This window comes from Eubalaena glacialis, chromosome 3 (assembly GCF_028564815.1).
Source record: "Eubalaena glacialis isolate mEubGla1 chromosome 3, mEubGla1.1.hap2.+ XY, whole genome shotgun sequence".
NCBI lineage: Eukaryota > Metazoa > Chordata > Mammalia > Artiodactyla > Balaenidae > Eubalaena > Eubalaena glacialis.
This window is the reverse complement of record NC_083718.1, coordinates 115,966,757-115,976,112: the sequence shown is the minus strand read 5'-3', so window position 1 is coordinate 115,976,112 and position 9,356 is coordinate 115,966,757. Positions and strand designations below refer to the sequence as shown.

Sequence of the window (9,356 nt, the reverse complement as noted above, 5' to 3'; positions counted from 1 at the left end):
GGTGGCCTCGCGCCAGCCTGGCGACACTGGCCGCCGGGCCCCGGGCCCTGTCCAGGTGGGCGTTTTACAGCTGAGCGATGGGGCGACTGCGAGCTACGGCGGCTGCCCCTCCCCGCCGGCTGCATCTGCGCGCAGTCCAGCAGCCTCCCGCCGCCAGCGTCAGACCCCGGACCACCGAACTCGCCACGCCGCCCCTCCGGCCAGCACGCCCGGCGGCGGAAGCGCCCAGACCTCCGGCAGACGCGGGAGAGCCGGCGGGGGAGAGAGCTCGCCATCACATGGAGGCCCGAGCCCGCCCCATTGGCTGCGGCCGAGCCAGTCGCGGCGCTCGCTGGCTGCGGTTGGTCCCGGAGCTGCAGCGCCTGCACGGGCCCGGAGTCCATGTTACGCTTTGTTTAATTCCCCCCGCTACAGAGTCATGTGCTGCTGCTCCCGTCGCCGCCGCTGCCGCCGCCCGTGGTGCCCCGGCTCCTCCGCCGCGCTTCGAGGTGGCAGCCGCGGGCGGGGCCGCGGAAGCAGGGTCCTGGGGGCCGCGCGCCTCCGCCGCCCCGGCACGTCCGGGAGCAGCCACCGCACGCCGCAGGTGATGCCGCCACCTCCCGCCTCCGCCTAAGCCGGGGCTAGGCGGCCAAGCTTCCCCCCAAGGTTGGTGCGCGCCTCTCCGGGGCAGGGGCCGGGGGCTGCGCCGGTGGGAGCCGCGCCGGAGCCGACGCGCGCCACCCCGGCGCCGGCGACCTGCCCCGCGGCGCCGCGGCCCGAGAGGAAGCTGCGGCTGGGACCTCGCTGCCGGGGGGCCAGGAGCCCGGGGACGGGGAAGGCGAGCGGGGCCGGGCCGGGCGCCCGCCTCGGCCCGCTGGGGCCCGAAGATCGTTCCGCTTTCGGCAATTTGAGCGGCGGGCGCCGCGGCAGCCGAGTGGGCCCCGCGAGAGGACGGTGCCTGCGACCGCCTCCCTTCGGCTCCCCCCACGCGCGCTCCCTTCTCTTTCGCCTCCCTCCGCCCCATCGGAAGGGCGGGGGGACCCGATTACGGCTCCGCTGATTCTTCCCGGAGGTGGGTGTTTGGCGTCTGGCCTCCCTGGCCCGCTGCCCAGAAGGTGAGCCCTTCAACTTCTCCAGAAACGCTTCCCCTCCGCCTCCTTCCCGCGCCGGGTGGGCTGGACTGGGAAGTGAGGGCCCGCCCCGCCTTCAGCGCGAGAGGGAGGGAGCCGGGGGCCCGCAGGTGCACCCAGCCCGCCGCGGGCCATCTCCGGGTTGGGTACCGGTATAATCCGCTTCTAGCTTGTTTGGAAGCGTGGGCACTTGGGAGCCGGACTTCTGCTCAAATCCCGTTTAGTGGCTTGGGAAGGAGGAGGCTTGGGGGTGGTTGCTCAGGGAATCATCACCTCCGCTTACTGGAGGATTGATAGGGGCCTTCCTCTTTCTCTCCCCCTTTATTTGGGGTATCCCTTATGGATAAAGAGATGAGTTTTTTTGGTTTCTTACAAAGCCAGCCGCGGTAAAGAAGAGCTGCCACAGGTCGAGGGGAAGAGAGGTAGGTCCCTGCTGGAGAGGGAGAGGTGGGGTATGCGGTCCCATTTGGATACGCAGTTGGGGGTGTATGTGGCAGAAGGTGGGGACGTAGGGTTTCAGGAAAGAAATAGTGCAAAGGTGAGAGTGTGGGAGCACTCAGGAGGCGCAGGGGATGGGGAATAGGTATCGGGGAGTCCTAGCCGACTGTGGGGCCCAACTTGAGCCACTTGGACTCCTATGTGGCTCCTTATGCTTTGCAGATTTCCTCCTTTCCTTCTCCTTGACTTTGAAAAAATATTTCTTGTTGGGCAAAGAAAGCTTTGAGGACATATTTTGAGAGATTCAGGAGTAAAGAGAGAGCTGACTTATGGAAACTTTCCTTAGCAGCTTTGATAATAAAATTCTAGTCAGGCTGCGTTTATTGAGCACCTATTATGTGTTCTGTGCCAGAAGTTGGAAGAGTCTGGGCAGGCAGGGAATTCCCGTCTGCAGTACTGGTGAGGGCTGTTTACTTCATAAACAACCGAAGGGCGCTTCCAAGTGCCAAGAATGACAGTGATTCAGACCTTCCCCGACAGAGCTTCTGGGGCCTCTGCATGGTACAGACCTGTGGGAAGAAACCTGCACCATTCCCAGTAAATGGGGTCTTCAGGCAGCATTTATTTTTACAACCCATTTAATACTGACCAGACACCTCCCATCAGCTAGGACACGGTGAGAGTTGTCTCTTTTCCTGTATTCTATATCAAGTGACTAAAACCCTGTTAAAATACAAGAACAAGATAGGAAAGATCCTGAGATGAAAATTAGGTAAAATAGGGTTCCGGCGAAGTCCTTGGTCTCTATAGGTTAGTAAGGGAGCCTCCCATGAAATGATTAGGTAATCCATAGAGCTGGGGAAAAAGCAATCCAAAATCTTGAATCGGCATGGTTTATTTATATATTTGAACATTTTATCTTAGATTTGTCTCATTTTTATTGAGGGCGTGTGAGTGTGTACTTTGTTGATTAAAACCTAACACATCAGAAGGTTGGAGAGGAAACTGTCCTCACATGACCCAGTCCTCCAGTCTCTTCATGACCATGTGGAATGGTGTATGATGCAACAGTTAAAGTATTGAGCCATATTTGTATCCTTTTCTTTCTGCCAAGGTTTACAGAATTTAAAAAACTTGGTCAAAACTTGACCTTTTTTTTCTTAATTTTTATATTGAACAGAACTTTTTTGATTAATTTTTTAAAAGTTTGCTGTGTTTGTAAGGTCCCAATAGCTAAATTATTTTGGTAGCTGTATTTTGGAAATCAAACTTGGTTCAGTCTCAGTACTGTAGGTAAATTGGCACTAGCTATGAAAAAGTCAAAGTTTTGTCAAAACTGTGTGCTCATGATTACATATGTTCTTGAAATGGCAGTGGGTAAGGGGTTTCACGTATTTTTCATGTATCATTGGAGCTGATGTTGACATTCTGAGAAATGCCAGCCAATATTTATTGAGTACCAGCAAGAAGCAGAGAACCAGAGTGGGTGCTGTGATGCCTTAACCAGGAAGGAGAGGATTCTTGTACGAATAGAGGGCAAGTAAGACCGCCCACGTGAGGACACCACCAGAAGCAAGGGATTGCATTTGTCTAGGAGGCCAAGGAATACCGAGATGTAAAGGGTGTTTGGAGCCAGCCGGGAGTGTTGTGTGTGTTGGGGAAGAGGGAAGGAGCACGTATTAGGGGAAGCGTTGAGGTGTGTCATGGGTCAAAAATAGGTTTGCCTGGCTGGAGCAGAGAACATGACTGATGAAGGGAGGTAGAGGGGATCTAGTTAGTGGAAAACTTAAACCACAAGTCAGTGGTGGTAATCATTTGCCTCCAGAGTGGGTCTCCACGGGGGGTGACTTTGCCTCCCAGCAGACATTTGGGAATATCTGGGCACGGTTTTATTTTTGCTTGTCCTAGCTAGGAGGCAGGTGCTACTAACATCTAGTGAGTAGAGGCCATGGATCCTGCTAAACATCCTGCAATGTGCAGGATATCCCCCATGACAAAGAATTATCCCATCTGAAACGTCAGTAGTGCCATGGTTGAGGAACCCTGCCTAGACAGGGAAGGTAAAGGCTGCTGTGAAGTGAAGTTACATCTCAGAATAGGCCTCGAAGGAGGTGGTTTTGACATGTGAGGAAGGACGTTGAGGTTGGGAAGCCAATCTGGGAGACTTCTGCTATGCTCAGGCCAGAAGTGGTTAGGATCTGGGCAAATTCTAATCAGAGAAAAAGGCATTTTTGAGAGATCGTGGCAGATGAGCTAGCAGGGCAGTATAATATTGGGTAAGTGGAGAGCCACAGAATTAGAATTGGTATTTTAGAGAAGTCTTGGTCTAACTTCTTTACTTTAGTAAATTCTTATACTTGTGAGGCAGCCTCTGTTTAAACACCCCCAGGAACAGGGACCTCTGTACTTATGAAAACATGTCATCATATCTTTGGACTGTGTGTATGATTATTATTTGAGCTGAAGACTGCCTCCCCGAAACTTTGTTCTGTTGATTCTTTTCCTCTGGAACTACCCACTTCCCCAGGACAGCCCATCAAATGGGCAAAGACAGAATGACGTCCCCCTCCTGGCCCTCCAGCTGATTAACTTTTCTCCAAGCAAAATAGTCCCATTTCTTTTCACAGTCCTGCATGGGACATGGTTTCTGTCTTCTCAGTTTGTCCACATCTCTCATGGAAAGTTATGGCGACTGGAATTGAATATGGTGATTGAGACCTGATCTGGCCCACAAAGAGTACAGTAGGACAGCTATTTCCTGAGACCAAGGCACAAGCATCTACTTTCCGCAGCTTAAGCTTACAAAACTGCCCAGCACAGACTCATGTACAGGATTCTGGACAGTCAAAACTCCCAGATATTTGTTGTATGAGCTGCTGCATCCTGTGTTCATCATGCAGATGTGTGTGTGTGTGTGTGTGTGTGTGTGTGACGTTGAATGGACATTTTTTGGTTTGTTTCTGTCCCTGTTCAGTGCTATCCTATTTATTTTGGTCCAGTCTTGAGGCCTTTTGAGATTTTAAAATCTTAGTTCTGCCTTGTAATCACATGAGAGAGGAGTGGAGTATGACTTTGTCGAAAGCTTTGTAGTCACTTACATTAACACTTCATGAAACCCAGTACTTTGTTTGGCACTGCTGGTCCTATTTGAGAGCTGGGTGTGCTGGGTGATGGAGGTGAATTCCGGGGGTTGATTAGCCCCAAGTTTAGGGGCGTCTGAGAAATTTGTGTTCATGGCCAAGCTACACTGAGTTTGGCTCTTGGCTAATGTTTGCACCTGAGGTGCCCTTTCGAAATTATTTCAGGCTGTTGCAAGCTTCTGAAATCGGTACTCCTCTGGGGTCTTTGTAATTCTGTTTAGACATCTGGAAGAGCATTGCTAATGTTCTGTGCAAATCTGAAGCTTGCCAAATCCGAGTTGCTTTTGAAATTTGTGAAGAGGTAAACTGGGTAATAACTGGTATTGGCAAAAACCATGGATGAAGTTTGTTCCCACTCAGGCTAAGTGTTTTTTTTTCTTCTTCTTTTTTTTTTTTTGCTAGTATGCCTGAAATACTTCATTAGTGACAGCTTTACATTTGGGGAAGGGGTGGGGGGTGTTGGGGATTAGAGATAGGCCTTTCTCCCAGTACTAAGCTTTAGCTTGTTGGTGGTGTAATATCACACTTATCAGATTTCACATGTCTTCACTGAGAAGACATTAGGAAATTACCATTCTTGGATGTCTTTTGAAGCAGACAGGTTAGAAATCCTAGGTAACTTAGTGCCAAGTTCTCCAAATGTTCTAGATCTATCCAGCAAACTAGATTTAAATAAATTACTTGATTCAGGTGGTCGCCATCCAACAGTGTAGAGAGTGCTAGAACAAAATTCCAGATCTCATAGCCAAAATGTGTAACCTCTTTGTTATGAATGTCCATTGTGCCCCAATTCGTTGCAGGTGTGTTGCCTGTCCAGATGGTACGGTCTGCTTGCTCTTGCTTCTGTGCTAGCCCACATGGGAAACCTGTCTGTATCCTCTGGAGATGAAGGATATTCCTATGAGAAGAAGGGATTTTTGTGAATTTATGAGATTTCTTGAGGGGGGAAATATTTGAAAACCCTTGGAGACTGTCCTTTTACACTTTCAAAGGCTGTATCAAAGTTGAAGTCACCTTGGGACTGAGGATTCAGTGTATCATTTTTGAGTAGGAGGAGGGAATTTTATAGATGGGAGTGATCAACGTTTGAATTAGATAGACGAGGAAATTGAGGCCCGGGGAGCGAATGTAGTGACAGAGCAGGCATTAGTATCCACCTACCTTAAAGACCACAAATTAAGTCTAAGGCTAAAGACATCTCTGCTTGGAGGAGTGTAAACAGTGGGGTCCCTTAGGTCTTACTTACATAATTGATCCAAAAGAAGGAGTACCCAGTGGAATTTCTAGGTTTACAGATGACAGTAAGCTCTTGTGAATTATGAAATAGCTAACCAATGGGGATTTACTTCAGGGAAACTGTGCTAGGATATGTTAGTCATCAGAAGATTTGCAGGTGAGTTTCTTTGTGGGCAAATGTGAAGTCAGGTATTAAGGAGGGAATTATGGAGCTGTCATAGGATGATGTTTTGGTGGGAAAATCCAGGAAAGGGCTTTGAAAATACTTGCACAGTGTTGTCCCAGCTTGTTGTTGCAGATTAAAAAGGACAGGAAATACTAAGCTTCGTCAAAAGATTTTGGCAACAAAACAGAAAACACAGTCTTAATTGAGTTTCTTCTGTACTTTTTTCAAAGCATGGGCACCTGACTTTAGGCAAGACACCAGAGCTGGAGTGAGCAACGTAATGGTACCTAGAAAGGGTAGACAGTCCTGCCAGAATGGAAGCTCCATGAGGACAGAGCCTTGCCCATCTGCTTTTCTGATGTAAATATTCGAGTTTCTAGTATCTGGAAGAAGACAGCTGGGAGGAGATGTCTCTGAAGCCCATGAAACCACTAGATTAGGGACAGAGGAAACCTGGATTGTTTCCCTAATCCTAGCAAACCTGAGTGTGCTGTTTCAATCGCCTGCTTCCTTGTCTGCCTGCTCCAGTACTCTGTCAATGTGGTGAAGGCAGGGATGTATCTGTCTTGTGCTCCACTGATTTCCTAGTGCCCCACACATGGCAGGCCCTGCATTGGTATTTGACACCTGAAGGAATGCATGAAGAGGTGCATTCCTTAAAGCTTTCTAAGATATAAATTCAGGATAAATGCAAAAAAAATAGGGTACCAGTTTTTCTTAGCCCTGGCTGGCATCAGAATCAGCCTGGGGAAGGTTTTAAAGTTACATGAGCGCAGACCTTTCCCCATACCTATTGAGTCAGAGTCTCTGGGAGTGGAGTTTCATTTTGAAAAGAGCCCTCTTCACTCCCAAGTGATTCTGGTGTGCAGCCAAGACTGAGAACCACCATCTTGCATAGTTGTACAGAAAGGCTGGTATTGACTGGAGAAGCCTTCAGAAAGTTTTGAAACATTTGTGGCTGACAGGCCCACAATTGGTAGTTAAGACAAGGACCTTTAAGGATACATCTGTGTCCTTGGAAGATGATGACCAAGACAGCAGATGTCCACTGTGTGGCGCTTGGTGCCTCCATGAGACGCTGTGTCCTGGATTGGATGGCATGAGGGGATCAACCTGCAGTCCATTCTTGAGCAGTTGTTTCCAGAGTGGATCCATAGTGACAGTTACACCAGCCCATGGAAAAATAAGAATAAAGACAGTGCAGCAGGCTTGTCGTGTTTAATTTTAGTACTAAGTTTGTTCAATTTAAAGGATTTTTTTTTTTTTTAATCTTGGAATCTCTTACTTTGAGGGGTTAATTTTTTTTTCCTTTTATAAAAGGATGGTGATGGTTTGTTTTTGGTATCATTTCTTGGTCACCTAAAACCTAGTAGTTTTATAACAGTCTCCTTTTGAAATTTTACTAGTCTGTGATATCAAAAGTCTGGGAATTACTACTTCCCTGAGGTGTTCAGGATGTCCTTGTCCTCCTCTTGACACCTGCTATTGGGGAAGGATCACACATATCGATGTTAGATTCTATTATGAACATTTTTTTAAAATTAATTAATTAATTAATTTATTTTTGGCTGCGTGGGTCTTCGTTGTGGTGCGCGGGCTTCTCATTGCGGTGGCTTCTCCTGTTGCGGAGCATGGCCTCTAGGCGCGCGGGCTTCAGTAGTTGTCACACGCAGGCTCAGTAGTTGTGGCTCGCGGGCTGTAGAGCGCACGCCCAGTAGTTGTGGTGCACTGGCTTAGTTGCTCTGCGGCATGTGGGATCTTCCTGGACCAGGACTTAAACCCGTGTCCCCTGCATTGGCAAGCGGATTCTTAACCACTGCGCCACCAGGGAAGTCCCATGAACATTTAATTCCTTAAAAAACCTTTTATTTTCCTTCTCTGCTTGCTGGTAATAGGAACTTTGCCAGAGAAGGTTTCACTTCCCCAGCAACCCATAAATCCCATTGCTAAATCTCAGCATCAAAAGATCACCAATACTGCAGTGAATTCTACAAAGCAGGGAGAAGGAAGGAAGTGCAAGGCAGCCGTTCTCTCTGAAGGGTGTCAACCACCAGCAAGCTGCCTCTGCAGAGCTCACTCAGTGGAGACGGGACAGATTCATGCCCATCACACTGGGTATGAAGTGCCATCTGTCAAATTCTCTTGTTCCCAAGCCAGTTCTAAGAAATATTTGAATACTAAAATTCTTTGGAAAATGACCCCCATGATGCTTGCAATGGCACCCTACTGAATAAGCTTTTAAAATTAGTTTATTATCAGATATAACTAGTTTTTTTTTTTAAACTTAACTGGTCAAGAAGTAATTGGGCGATTTATGGAATACCCATAGCTAATAACAGTAATCATTTATTAGGCATTTACTGATTGTCCAGACCTATGCCTTGGAATTTACGTGCATTCTCATTTAATCTGCAAAACAATCCTGAGTGGAAGGTGGACTTATTCCCACTTTAGAGATGAGGTAACTGAGGCTTGAGAGGTTATGTGATTTGCAAAAAAAAAAAAAAAAAAATCACAAAGAAGTGGTGGAGGTGGAATTTGAAGCTAGTTTTATTTCAAAACTCATTCTCTTAATGTACTGCACTCCTCTCGTTTATCTTAGATTTCTTTGTATTCATTTTATAATATTATTAATATTTCTTTTAAAGAAAGAGAATCCAATTTTGAGGTGTAAAGAGACCTTACAGCTTGTCTAGTTCATGCTCCTCATTTATAGACCAGGTCTGAAGCGTGGGTACACAGCTGAGGAAAGCTATAGGGGCACCCAGCTCTGCAGGCTTCCAGGCCAGAGTTCTCATCAGCGCACAGTGGTTTTAGAAAACATCAACCTGTCGGTAAAACCACTTGAGTGAAAGTTGATCCTAGAATTGAGAGGGTAATTTAAAATCACTTGTTTTGGTGCTTTCTCTAGCCCTATTCTCTTTTATCATCAATATTGGTGATAGAATGCCACTTGTAATAGCACACACTAAGTGCCCTCCTCCTAATTAGTTCTGACCCTACAACACTACTGTACATAAATAAAGATGTAGCTAATATTTGTTAAGGTGTTTTGTCCAAATGTTTGCTGAATAAATGCTATCACAAATATATGCAGTTAAAGACAAGTAATCATTACCCCATATCCTCTGAGTTAATGATGATGAATCAATAAATATCTATATATCTATGTGATATGTAGTCTGTTTTATTTATAGATTTATTATGCTCAAATATAATTATTTCAATGGAGTAAATTCACTTTGTTAGAGTTTCTACTTTAATGGT

At 47.2% G+C, this 9,356-nt stretch overlaps 1 protein-coding gene across 7 annotated transcripts in view; it reads left to right on the top strand.

Annotated features, from left to right (window-relative positions):
* The first annotated feature begins 211 nt into the window (after nucleotides 1-211).
* The window catches only part of LRRC8D (leucine rich repeat containing 8 VRAC subunit D), a 110,327-nt gene continuing 101,182 nt past the window's right edge, over nucleotides 212-9,356 (top strand). For 2 of the 7 annotated variants that reach the window (XM_061183917.1, XM_061183913.1), the window contains exon 1: nucleotides 711-1,094. The gene's annotated coding sequence lies outside the window, so the exon portion shown is untranslated. Of the gene's footprint in view, nucleotides 646-710; nucleotides 1,095-1,218; nucleotides 1,532-9,356 lie in introns of those variants that run through there. The other 5 variants (XM_061183912.1, XM_061183915.1, XM_061183916.1 and 2 more) reach the window with 4 other exon arrangements.